We start from the raw sequence: 14,044 nt of genomic DNA on the forward strand, positions 1-14,044 counted from the left end.
CCCCCCCCCCCAGCTCTGTGCTTTTACTTGTTTTCATGTCTGAGTCATGGCTGATTTATTTTTGTTGTACTTTTATTAAAAGCTTTTATACAACCCAACACTTTTGGGTGCTCTTATTCACTGTGCCAGCAACACAAATCCTCCAACAATGAGACTAAACATTCAGGAGATTCCAAGCAAGTCCAAACCTGGAACCAATCCGCCCCTCTGAGGGTTCGTCAGTTCTCGGCTGTCCCAGGGACACGACTCTAATAAATCTGTATCTGATTATTTAGGTCTGCGTGTATTTAAGTCAGGTCCATAAATATTGGGACATGGACACAATTCTAATCTTTTTGGCTCTATACACCACCACAATGGATATGAAATGAAACAAACAAGATGTGCTTTAACTGCAGACTTTCAGCTTTAATTTGAGGGTATTTACATCCAAATCAGGTGAACGGTGTAGGAATTACAACAGTTTGTATATGTGCCTCCCACTTTTTAAGGGACCAAAAGTAATGGGACAATTGGCTGCTCAGCTGTTCCATGGCCAGGTGTGTGTTATTCCCTCATTATCCCATTTACAAGATAAAAGGTCCAGAGTTCATTTCAAGTGTGCTATTTGCATTTGGAATCTGTTGCTGTCAACTCTCAATATGAGATCCAAAGAGCTGTCACTATCAGTGCAGCAAGCCATCATTAGGCTGAAAAAACAAAACAAACCCATCAGAGAGATAGCAAAAACATTAGGTGTGGCCAAATCAACTGTTTGGAACATCCTTAAAAAGAAAGAACGCCCCGGTGAGCTCAGCAACACCAAAAGACCCGGAAGACCACGGAAAACAACTGTGGTGGATGACCGAAGAATTCTTTCCCTGGTGAAGAAAACGCCCTTCACAACAGTTGGCCAGATCAAGAACACTCTCCAGGAGGTAGGTGTATGTGTGTCAGATCAGGAACACTCTCCAGGAGGTAGGTGTATGTGTGTCAGATGAAGAACACTCTCCAGGAGGTAGGTGTATGTGTGTCAGATCAGGAACACTCTCCAGGAGGTAGGTGTATGTGTGTCAAATCAAGAACACTCTCCAGGAGGTAAGTGTATGTGTGCCAGATCAGGAACACTCTCCAGGAGGTAGGTGTATGTGTGTCAGATGAAGAACACTCTCCAGGAGGTAAGTGTATGTGTGCCAGATCAAGAACACTCTCCAGGAGGTAGGTGTATGTGTCAGATGAAGAACACTCTCCAGGAGGTAGGTGTATGTGTGTCAGATCAGGAACACTCTCCAGGAGGTAGGTGTATGTGTGCCAGATCAAGAACACTCTCCAGGAGGTAGGTGTATGTGTGTCAGATCAGGAACACTCTCCAGGAGGTAGGTGTATGTGTGTCAAATCAGGAACACTCTCCAGGAGGTAGGTGTATGTGTGTCAGATCTAGAACACTCTCCAGGAGGTAGGTGTATGCGTGTCAGATCAGGAACACTCTCCAGGAGGTAGGTGTATGTGTGTCAGATCAAGAACGCTCTCCAGGAGGTAGGTGTATGTGTATCAGATCAGGAACACTCTCCAGGAGGTAGGTGTATGTGTGTCAGATCAGGATCACTCTCCAGGAGGTAGGTGTATGTGTGCCAGATCAGGAACACTCTCCAGGAGGTAGGTGTATGTGTCAGATGAAGAACACTCTCCAGGAGGTAGGTGTATGTGTGTCAAATCAGGAACACTCTCCAGGAGGTAGGTGTATGTGTGTCAGATCTAGAACACTCTCCAGGAGGTAGGTGTATGCGTGTCAGATCAAGAACGCTCTCCAGGAGGTAGGTGTATGTGTGTCAGATCAGGAACACTCTCCAGGAGGTAGGTGTATGTGTGTCAGATCAGGAACCCTCTCCAGGAGGTAGGTGTATGTGTGCCAGATCAGGAACACTCTCCAGGAGGTAGGTGTATGTGTGTCAGATCAAGAACACTCTCCAGGAGGTAGGTGTATGTGTGTCAGATCAGGAACACTCTCCAGGAGGTAGGTGTATGTGTGTCAGATGAAGAACACTCTCCAGGAGGTAGGTGTATGTGTGTCAGATCAGGAACACTCTCCAGGAGGTAGGTGTATGTGTGTCAGATCAGGAACACTCTCCAAGAGGTAGGTGTATGTGTGTCAGATCAAGAACACTCTCCAGGAGGTAGGTGTATGTGTGTCAGATCAGGAACACTCTCCAGGAGGTAGGTGTATGTGTGTCAGATCAAGAACACTCTCCAGGAGGTAGGTGTATGTGTGTCAGATCAAGAACACTCTCCAGGAGGTAGGTGTATGTGTGTCAGATCAAGAACGCTCTCCAGGAGGTAGGTGTATGTGTGTCAGATCAGGAACACTCTCCAGGAGGTAGGTGTATGTGTGTCAGATCAAGAACACTCTCCAGGAGGTAGGTGTATGTGTGTCAGATCAGGAACACTCTCCAGGAGGTAGGTGTATGTGTGTCAGATCAAGAACACTCTACAGGAGGTAGGTGTATGTGTGTCAGATCAGGAACACTCTCCAGGAGGTAGGTGTATGTGTGTCAGATGAAGAACACTCTCCAGGAGGTAGGTGTATGTGTGTCAGATCAGGAACACTCTCCAGGAGGTAGGTGTATGTGTGTCAGATCAGGAACACTCTCCAGGAGGTAGGTGTGTGTGTGTCAGATCAGGAACCCTCTCCAGGAGGTAGGTGTATGTGTGTCAGATCAGGAACACTCTCCAGGAGGTAGGTGTATGTGTGTCAGATGAAGAACACTCTCCAGGAGGTAGGTGTATGTGTGTCAGATCAGGAACACTCTCCAGGAGGTAGGTGTATGTGTGTCAGATCAGGAACACTCTCCAGGAGGTAGGTGTATGTGTGTCAGGTCAGGATCACTCTCCAGGAGGTAGGTGTATGTGTGTCAGATCAAGAACACTCTCCAGGAGGTAGGTGTATGTGTGTCAGATCAAGAACACTCTCCAGGAGGTAGGTGTATGTGTGTCAGATGAAGAACACTCTCCAGGAGGTAGGTGTATGTGTGTCAGATCAGGAACACTCTCCAGGAGGTAGGTGTATGTGTGTCAGATCAGGAACACTCTCCAGGAGGTAGGTGTATGTGTGTCAGATCAAGAACACTCTCCAGGAGGTAGGTGTATGTGTGTCAGATCAAGAACACTCTCCAGGAGGTAGGTGTATGTGTGTCAGATCAGGAACACTCTCCAGGAGGTAGGTGTATATGTGTCAGATCAGGAACACTCTCCAGGAGGTAGGTGTATGTGTGTCAGATGAAGAACACTCTCCAGGAGGTAGGTGTATGTGTGTCAGATGAAGAACACTCTCCAGGAGGTAGGTGTATGTGTCAGATGAAGAACACTCTCCAGGAGGTAGGTGTATGTGTGTCAGATCAGGAACACTCTCCAGGAGGTAGGTGTATGTGTGTCAGATCAGGAACACCCTCCAGGAGGTAGGTGTATATGTGTCAGATCAGGAACACTCTCCAGGAGGTAGGTGTATGTGTGTCAGATGAAGAACACTCTCCAGGAGGTAGGTGTATGTGTGTCAGATGAAGAACACTCTCCAGGAGGTAGGTGTATGTGTCAGATCAGGAACACTCTCCAGGAGGTAGGTGTATGTGTGTCAGATCAGGAACACTCTCCAGGAGGTAGGTGTATGTGTGTCAGATGAAGAACACTCTCCAGGAGGTAGGTGTATGTGTGTCAGATCAAGAACACTCTCCAGGAGGTAGGTGTATGTGTGTCAGGTCAGGAACACTCCCCAGGAGGTAGGTGTATGTGTGTCAGATCAGGAACACTCTCCAGGAGGTAGGTGTATGTGTGTCAGATCAGGAACACTCTCCAGGAGGTAGGTGTATGTGTGTCAGATGAAGAACACTCTCCAGGAGGTAGGTGTATGTGTGTCAGATGAAGAACACTCTCCAGGAGGTAGGTGTATGTGTCAGATCAGGAACACTCTTCAGGAGGTAGGTGTATGTGTGTCAGATCAGGAACACTCTCCAGGAGGTAGGTGTATGCGTGTCAGATCAGGAACACTCTCCAGGAGGTAGGTGTATGTGTCAGATCAGGAACACTCTCCAGGAGGTAGGTGTATGTGTGTCAGATCAGGAACACTCTCCAGGAGGTAGGTGTATGTGTGTCAGATCAGGAACACTCTCCAGGAGGTAGGTGTATGTGTGTCAGATCAGGAACACTCTCCAGGAGGTAGGTGTATGCGTGTCAGATCAGGAACACTCTCCAGGAGGTAGGTGTATGTGTGTCAGATGAAGAACACTCTCCAGGAGGTAGGTGTATGTGTGTCAGATCAGGAACACTCACCAGGAGGTAGGTGTATGTGTGTCAGATCAGGAACACTCTCCAGGAGGTAGGTGTATGTGTGTCAGATCAGGAACACTCTCCAGGAGGTAGGTGTATATGTGTCAGATCAGGAACACTCTCCAGGAGGTAGGTGTATGTGTGTCAGATGAAGAACACTCTCCAGGAGGTAGGTGTATGTGTGTCAGATGAAGAACACTCTCCAGGAGGTAGGTGTATGTGTCAGATCAGGAACACTCTCCAGGAGGTAGGTGTATGTGTGTCAGATCAGGAACACTCTCCAGGAGGTAGGTGTATGTGTGTCAGATCAGGAACACTCTCCAGGAGGTAGGTGTATGTGTGTCAGATGAAGAACACTCTCCAGGAGGTAGGTGTATGTGTGTCAGATGAAGAACACTCTCCAGGAGGTAGGTGTATGTGTCAGATCAGGAACACTCTTCAGGAGGTAGGTGTATGTGTGTCAGATCAGGAACACTCTCCAGGAGGTAGGTGTATGCGTGTCAGATCAGGAACACTCTCCAGGAGGTAGGTGTATGTGTGTCAGATCAGGAACACTCTCCAGGAGGTAGGTGTATGTGTGTCAGATCAGGAACACTCTCCAGGAGGTAGGTGTATGTGTGTCAGATCAGGAACACTCTCCAGGAGGTAGGTGTATGTGTCAGATCAGGAACACTCTCCAGGAGGTAGGTGTATGCGTGTCAGATCAGGAACACTCTCCAGGAGGTAGGTGTATGTGTCAGATCAGGAACACTCTCCAGGAGGTAGGTGTATGCGTGTCAGATCAGGAACACTCTCCAGGAGGTAGGTGTATGTGTGTCAGATCAGGAACACTCTCCAGGAGGTAGGTGTATGTGTGTCAGATCAGGAACACTCTCCAGGAGGTAGGTGTATGTGTGTCAGGTCAGGAACACTCTCCAGGAGGTAGGTGTATGTGTCAGATCAGGAACACTCTCCAGGAGGTAGGTGTATGCGTGTCAGATCAGGAACACTCTCCAGGAGGTAGGTGTATGTGTGTCAGATGAAGAACACTCTCCAGGAGGTAGGTGTATGTGTGTCAGATCAGGAACACTCACCAGGAGGTAGGTGTATGTGTGTCAGATCAGGAACACTCACCAGGAGGTAGGTGTATGTGTGTCAGATCAGGAACACTCTCCAGGAGGTAGGTGTATGTGTGTCAGGTCAGGAACACTCTCCAGGAGGTAGGTGTGTATGTGTGTCAAAGTCAACAATCAAGAGAAGACTTCACCAGAGTGAATACAGAGGGTTCACCACAAGATGTAAACCATTGGTGAGCCTCAAAAACAGGAAGGCCAGATTAGAGTTTGCCAAATAACATCTAAAAAAGCCTTCACAGTTCTGGAACATCCTATGGACAGATGAGACCAAGATCAACTTGTAGCAGAGTGATGGGAAGAGAAGAGTATGGAGAAGGAAAGGAACTGCTCATGATACAAAGCATACCACCTCATCAGTGAAGCATGGTGGTGGTGGTGTCATGGCGTGGGCATGTATGGCTGCCAATGGAACCGGTTCTCTTGTATTTATTGATGATGTGGCTGCTGACAAAAGCAGCAGGATGAATTCTGAAGTGTTTCGGGGAATATTATCGGCTCATATTCAGCCAAATGCTTCAGAACTCATTGGACGGCGCTTCACAGTGCAGATGGACAATGACCGGAAGCATACTGCGAAAGAAACCAAAGAGTTTAAGGGAAAGAAGTGGAATGTTCTGCAATGGCCAAGTCAATGACCTGACCTGAATCCGATTGAGCATGCATTTCACTTGCTGAAGACAAAACTGAAGGGAAAATGCCCCAAGAACAAGCAGGAACTGAAGACAGTTGCAGTAGAGGCCTGGCAGAGCATCACCAGGGATGAAACCCAGCGTCTGGTGATGTCTATGCGTTCCACACTTCAGGCTGTAATTCACTGCAAAGGATTTGCAACCAAGTATTAAAAAGTGAAAGTTTGATTTATGATTGTTAATCCGTCCCATTACTTTAAGTCCCTTAAAAAGTGTGAGGCACATATACAAAGTGTTGTAATTCCTACACCGTTCACCTGATTTGGATGTAAATTCCCTCAAATTAAAGCTGAAAGTCTGCAGGTAAAGCACATCTTGTTTGTTTCATTTCACATCCATTGTGGTGGTGTATAGAGCCAAAAAGATTAGAATTGTGTCCATGTCCCAATATTTATAGACCTGACTGTATATTGTGTGGGGGATGGTGTAATTATGGTGAAGGCCCTAATTTGGTAGAATCTCAGAACTCTTCATTCTTCGTGATTATGTGTCACAACATCCAGAGACAGTCCAATAAAAACCTGAACCCTTCATTATTGTGTCCTGCCTGCAGAACCGCTCTCCCCTCATCCCGGTCCCACAGGAGACACTCAGACCAGTGCACCCCATTGGCTCCCGCTGCTGTCAGCCAAATCCGGTGAGTAGGGGGGCATCGCTGAGCCGAACTGTGTGTCTATAGATGCACACAGTCCAGCTTGGGAGTGCACCCACACAGGTGCCCCCTCAACACTGAGTTTGCCCACAGGAAGGAGGAGTAGACTGTACTAGCAGGGGACTGAAAGAGAAAATATACAGTATGTGAGGACAGGTCCACTTTAGGCACTTGTTATTGGCTGAATGTTTCTGGTTTGTAAGTTCTGCAGCTCTGGGTGGGGATACACAGACATCCTCCAGCAAGGGTTGGGATTTGCTGTGTTTCCTCATCACCCTCTTGGAGCTCAGCAGTGCCCCCTATTGATGTTGGAAAAGGTGGGCATCACTCACTATTACTGGGCTGGTTTTTAGCCAATGAGAAGCTGTCCCTGAGCCAAAAAGGATTTGTAGGCGTGATACAACCATCTCCTGTTGTGTTCAAAAGCACGAGCTGCACAATTGGGTTTTTTTTTTGTTGTTGAACCACAACAAACTTTATTGATGGAGATTAGGTCAGACAGACATGGAACACCTTCTTGTGATTAAGCCCATTGGGTGAAATGCGTCAGTCGCAAAGTCACAGCTGATGGGGAGAGAATGTCTGTCTGACCTCCTCTGGCATCAATAAAGCTTGTTGTGGTTCAGCAAAAAACAGAGAAGAACATGGAGTACTCCTCTGCCAATCTGGGTGTGCCCACGCGTCTCACCGCCCTCCCCTGCCAATGTGGGTGTGCTTACATGTCTCCCGTCCCTCCCCTGCCAAGGTGGGTGTGCCTACACATCTCCCCTCCCTGCCAATGTGGGTGTGCTTACACATCTCCCCTCCCTGACAATCTGGGTGTGCCCACACATCTCCCCGCCCTCCCTTGCCAATGTGGGTGTGCTTTCATGTCTCCCGTCCCTCCTCTGCCAATGTGGGTGTGCCTACACATCTTCCCTCCCTCCTCTGCCTATGTGGGTGTGCCTACACATCTTCCCTCCCTCCTCTGCCTATGTGGGTGTGCCTACACATCTTCCCTCCCTCCTCTGCCAATGTGGGTGTGCTTACATGTCTCCCCTCCCTCCTCTGCCAATGTGGGTGTGCCTACACATCTTCCCTCCCTCCTCTGCCAATGTGGGTGTGCTTACATTTCTCCCCTCCTCTGCCAATGTGGGTGTGCTTACACATCTCCCCTCCCTCCTCTGCCAATGTGGGTGTGCCTACACGTCTCCCCTCCCTCCCCTGCCAATGTGGGTGTGCTTACATGTTTCCCCTCCCTCCTCTGCCAATGTGGGTGTGCTTACATGTCTTCCCTCCCTCCTCTGCCAATGTGGGTGTGCCTACACATCTCCCCTGCCAATGTCGGTGTGCCTACAAGTCTTCCTGCCCACCCCGGCCAATGTAGGTGTGCCTTCATATCTCCCCTCCCTCCTCTGCCAATGTGGGTGTGCCTACATGCATCCCCGCCTCCCCTGCCAATTTGGGTGTGCCTACATGTCTCCCCGCCCTCCCCTGACAATGTGGGTGTGCCTACATGTCTTCCCTCTCTTCTCTGCCAATGTGGGTGTGCCTACACATCTCACCTCCCTCCTCTGCCAATGTGGGTGTGCCTACATGTCTCCCCACCCTCCCCTGCCAATGTGGGTGTGCCTATATGTCTCCTCTCTCTTTTCTGCCAATGTGGGTGTGCCTACATGTCTCCCTGCCCTCCCCTGCCAATGTGGGTGCGCCTACATGTCTCCCCGCCCTCCCCTACCAATGTGGGTGTGATTATATGTCTCACCTCCTTCCTCTGCAAATTTGGGTGTGCTTACATGTCTCCCCGCCCTCCCTTGCCAATGTGGGTGTGCCTACATGTCTCCCCGCCCACCCCTGCCAATGTGGGTGTGCCTACATATCTCCTTTGCCCATGTGGGTGTGCCTACTCGTCTCCCCTCCCTCCTCTGCCAACATGGGTGTTCTTACACGTCTCCCCATCCTCTTCTTCTGATATGGGTGTGCCTACATGTCTGGCCATCCTCTACCAATGTGGGTGTGTCTAAACATCTGCCCACCCTCCTCTTCTGAAGTGGGTGGGCCTACCTTCTTATCCACCTTCCTCCTCCAAAATAGTTGTGCCCACACGTGACCATCAGAGTGTATGCTGTATGGTCAGCTTAAAGAAAATAAACAGGACAACATTGCTGACCTGAAAATGCTACTTGCCTGGCCATCATACATGCTCCTCCCATGATAAGATAAATGAATGGACTCTGCATTAGGGAAAGGAGTTGTGGTGCCCAGTGTACACACTGCTAAGAGGGTGCAGCTAATTGTTCTTATCTCAGCAGTGTTACCTGACTGTGATCTCCACACCCTGACCACCACTAGAGGGCAAAGCTGCAGATCGCGATATAAAATACAACTATTGTCCAGCCATAAAAGGGACAAACAAGGCAACCTTTTCACAGTTTATTGTGACATTTCTCAGCGGTGCTGTAACAGTTTCTACATTATCCGGGTAATATCAGCATTTGCACCTTTTGTTACATCAAAACAACTGCATATCTGTGAGGCTGAGGAGAACTATGGGACCAACCTCACCCTCTACATTCAGATAAACATCTTACCCTGCTCAGAGGTAAGTCTGCGAAGCTCATGGATCCAGGTCATGGTGGATCAAGGAGTAGTTGGTCACTTTCAGCTGACTTGTGCTGTCATGGTGACAACGTCTCGTAGCTTCTCCAAGCCACTTCTTCAGACCCAACAGCCAAACACAAGGGGAGGAACTTGTTACATGGAATTTGGTGAGGAACATGAAGACCTGTACAGTGAGGAGATGAGGCAACCTCTCACAAATCAAAAGGTCCAATATAGGACACATTCTACAGGTCAAGACCCAACATAGGAGGGCAACTTCTACTGGTCAAGACCCAACAGAGGAGGGTGACTTCTCCTGGCCAAGACCCAACATAGGACAATGCTACAGGTCAAGACCCAACATAGGAGGGCAACTTCTCCTGGCCAAGACCCAACATAAGACAATGCTGCAGGTCAAGACCCAACGGAGGAGGGGGACTTCTACTGGTCAAGACCCATCATAGGAGGGCAACTTCTACTGGTCAAGACCCAACAGAGGAGGGACGACTTCTACTGGTCAAGGACCAACAGAGGAGGGACGACTTCTACTGGTCAAGGCTCAACAGAGGAGGTCGACTTCTACTAGTCAAGGCCCAACAGAGGAGGTCGACTTCTACTAGTCAAGGCCCAACAGAGGAGGGCGACTTCTACTGGTCAAGGCCCAACAGAGGAGGGCGACTTCTACTGGTCAAGGCCCAACAGAGGAGGGCGACTTCTACTGGTCAAGGCCCAACAGAGGAGGGCGACTTCTACTGGTCAAGGCCCAACAGAGGAGGGCGACTTCTACTGGTCAAGGCCCAACAGAGGAGGGCAACTTCTACAGGTCAAGATCCAAGAGAAGAGGGCAACTTCTACAGGTCAAGACCCAACATAGGAGGGCAACTTCTACTGGTCAAGACCCAACAGAGGAGGGCGACTTCTACTGGTCAAGGCCCAACAGAGGAGGGCAACTTCTACTGGTCAAGGCTCAACAGAGGAGGGTGACTTCTACTGGTCAAGGCCCAACAGAGGAGGGCAACTTCTACTGGTCAAGATCCAACAGAGGAGGGCGACTTCTACTGGTCAAGGCTCAACAGAGGAGGGCGACTTCTACTGGTCAAGGCTCAACAGAGGAGGGCGACTTCTACTGGTCAAGGCCCAACAGAGGAGGGCGACTTCTACTGGTCAAGGCTCAACAGAGGAGGGCGACTTCTACTGGTCAAGGCCCAACAGAGGAGGGCAACTTCTACTGGTCAAGGCTCAACAGAGGAGGGCGACTTCTACTGGTCAAGGCCCAACAGAGGAGGGCAATTTCTACTGGTCAAGATCCAACAGAGGAGGGCGACTTCTACTGGTCAAGGCTCAACAGAGGAGGGCGACTTCTACTGGTCAAGGCTCAACAGAGGAGGGCAACTTCTACTGGTCAAGGCCCAACAGAGGAGGGCAACTTCTACTGGTCAAGGCCCAACATAGGAGGACATATTATAATGGTCAAGACCCAACCTAGGAGGAAAAATTATACAGGTTAAGACCCAACATAGGAAGACACATTCTACAGGTCAAGACTCTTACAGTCTTTCGGACTGTGGCAGGACAGGGAAATGAGGTGCACATTTTGGACAACTGGTTCACAAGGATATCGATGTCAAACTGGGACAACCATCCTTGAACAGGGGTTGGGCCTCCAACACCACCTGTCTTCCACATACAATTCCATTTTATCTTCTCTACCCTGATTTGACAATTCAAACCTCAGTCTTGTGAATGGAAGGAATAACACCCATGCAGTCTTCCAAATGCCAAGGATGGGATAATGTAACGAGAACAAGATGGTAGCACAACTCTCACACCTCTACCAGTTCTTGGACAAACGACTTCCTCCATGACACATTCTATGGTGATTGGATGAAGGTAGAGGTGTGGGTATAAATGTTCGAGTATCTTCAATAGAACTGAAAAAGTGCCTTGGAGAATCTACAAAATGCCTTCAACATTACAGAATACAGGTCCAGCTGAATGTGACCACCTACTACTAACCAGATCAGAGTAAAGGTAGCCAATCACAGAGATGAGTTTAGGTCTCTCCATACACCAGAGAAGAATCAGGTTTGGGTGGAATGAAGTGAGGAGGTGCAGATTTGGGTGGAATGAAGTGAGGAGGTGCAGATTTGGGTGGAATGAAGTGAGGAGGTGCAGATTTGGATGGAATAAAGTGAGGAGGTGCAGATTTGGGTGGAATGAAGTGAGGAGGTGCAGATTTGGGTGGAATGAAGTGAGGAGGTGCAGATTTGGATGGAATAAAGTGAGGAGGTGCAGATTTGGGTGGAATGAAGTGAGGAGGTGCAGATTTGGATGGAATGAAGTGAGAAGGTGCAGGTTTGGGTGGAATGAAGTGAGGAGGTGCAGATTTGGGTGGAATGAAGTGAGGAGGTGCAGATTTGGGTGGAATGAAGTGAGGAGGTGCAGATTTGGGTGGAATGAAGTGAGGAGGTGCAACGTCCTCCCTCCTGACTGTGCAACACGCAGCAGATATCTCTCAGGCAATGTACTTACTACCAAGCAATGATAGAAGCTCCGCCCAGTCGGGGGGGGGTTTATTAATGACCAGGATTCATTCAGAGAATCAGCTGGGAGAATCCTTGTAGAGCTCTGGGGGGGGGGGGGGCACCACAAGGAAGGAAGAGCTAAAAGGTGACATTTGTAGACTTGCTTGATTGGCCTGGATGGAGGTCCTCCAAGTGCTCTCACTTCACTCCAGCCACACCTGAATTCAGTTTTTTGGGGTACAATGGTCTGTCAGTTGGATGTTGGGTGAAGAGAATATATAGAATTGTTATATGGTGACATCAGCAGCCTGTGGGGGAAATCTCACCACTATCGTTCGGTTGTAGGTGGAGCGTCACAGGAAGGGCAATCGCTTGCTACTGACCTACCTAACCACTCTCTGTATCTCACTCTCAATAGCAGCACAAAAATTTCAAGTGGTTAAAGCCCAATGCTAAGCAATCGTTTTTAAAGCTGAACCTGTGCTAACAGGGGGCATGCTGACAGGAGGAGAGAGCAAGGGGACAGAGAGATGAGCTCATCAGTCTGCTGCTTCTCTTTCCACTGTCCAATTACAGATTGGCGGTGGTCTGTGACGGCCTGAACTCATCGGTTGGATGATGCTGGATGTCATTCAACCCTGAAAACTGAGGACATCTAGTGGCAGAAAGGTGATACTGTGGGGAGCAGCTGAGGATTGAATGTGAGTATTGCAGCAAACACATTTATTATGCTTTCAGTGGGCTATTCATATTTTTTAGGTGGAGTTCAGCTTTATATTTTTGGATAGCATAGGGGGAGAGATATAACATTTCTGTCTGTGACCTCAGTGGAGAGGTTTTCTTTGTGCCCCATTCTGTCCTAAAGAAAAGTGCGGGGATAACATCTCCCCCCTGGGGGCACAGACATCAACACAACCCACACCCCTCCCTCCATCCAAACCAAACCCACACCCCTCCCTCCATCCAAACCAAACCCACACCCCTCCCTCCATCCAAACCAAACCCACACCCCTCCCTCCATCCAAACCAAATACAGTTTGTTGGAGCCGGGCTGATCCTTACACATCCGCCTCACATTGGTCCTTCATTCGCTGGCTGTGGGACAGGTTGGGTACATTATCTGAACACATCGGGCAGGCAGAAAATTAGCCCTTTTTACCATTAGGCCTCCGCAGTCGGGAAAAGATCAGATCCAGGAATCTGAGCCGTATAAAAGAAGTCTTCCCAGAATCCTCTACCCAGAATCCTCTACTCTGAACAGCCCGTCTATTTCTGGTCATGAGAATACGACTCCCATCCTTCTAATTATATGTGAACTTTCCAATGTGGCCATGTAGACGGACATTCTGGACTCTGGGATTCATAGAAGGGCAGGGCCTCTGAACTAATCTACGACTGTGATACTTTCATTGGTCCTTTTATATTATAGGAGTCAGTCCTGAAGGGGTGGGGCCTCCCTACACTGATCCACGCCTGCTATACTTTCATTGGTCCTCATATTATAGGAGTCAGTCCTGAAGGGGTGGGGCCTCCCTACACTGATCCACGCCTGCTATACTTTCATTGGTCCTTTTATATTATAGGAGTCAGTCCTGAAGGGGCGGGGCCTCCCTACACTTATCCACGCCTGCTATACTTTCATTGGTCCTCATATTATAGGAGTCAGTCCTGAAGGGGTGGGGCCTCCCTACACTGATCCACGCCTGCTATACTTTCATTGGTCCTCATATTATAGGAGTCAGTCCTGAAGGGGTGGGGCCTCTGTGCACTGATCCATGCATGCTATACTTTCATTGGTCCTCATATTATAGGAGTCAGTCCTGAAGGGGTGGGGCCTCCCTACACTGATCCACGCCTGCTATACTTTCATTGGTCCTCATATTATAGGAGTCAGTCCTGAAGGGGTGGGGCCTCTGTGCACTGATCCATGCATGCTATACTTTCATTGGTCCTCATATTATAGGAGTCAGTCCTGAAGGGGTGGGGCCTCCCTACACTGATCCACGCCTGCTATACTTTCATTGGTCCTCATATTATAGGAGTCAGTCCTGAAGGGGTGGGGCCTCCCTACACTGATCCACGCCTGCTATACTTTCATTGGTCCTCATATTATAGGAGTCAGTCCTGAAGGGGTGGGGCCTCCCTACACTGATCCACGCCTGCTATACTTTCATTGGTCCTCATATT

The 14,044-nt window shown here is 49.1% G+C and overlaps 1 long non-coding RNA gene across 1 annotated transcript; it reads right to left on the bottom strand.

Moving 5' to 3' along the window:
• Positions 1–9,150: 9,150 nt before the first annotated feature.
• LOC309568823 lies at positions 9,151–10,847 on the bottom strand. Its single transcript, XR_014226055.1, has 3 exons — positions 10,726–10,847; positions 10,182–10,248; positions 9,151–9,608 (listed from the first exon to the last, which is right to left on the bottom strand). It is a non-coding gene; the product is annotated as an uncharacterized lncRNA (long non-coding RNA).
• Positions 10,848–14,044: the final 3,197 nt, after the last annotated feature.

This window comes from Pelophylax lessonae (assembly GCF_965119305.1).
Source record: "Pelophylax lessonae genome assembly, chromosome: 12".
Lineage (NCBI taxonomy): Eukaryota > Metazoa > Chordata > Amphibia > Anura > Ranidae > Pelophylax > Pelophylax lessonae.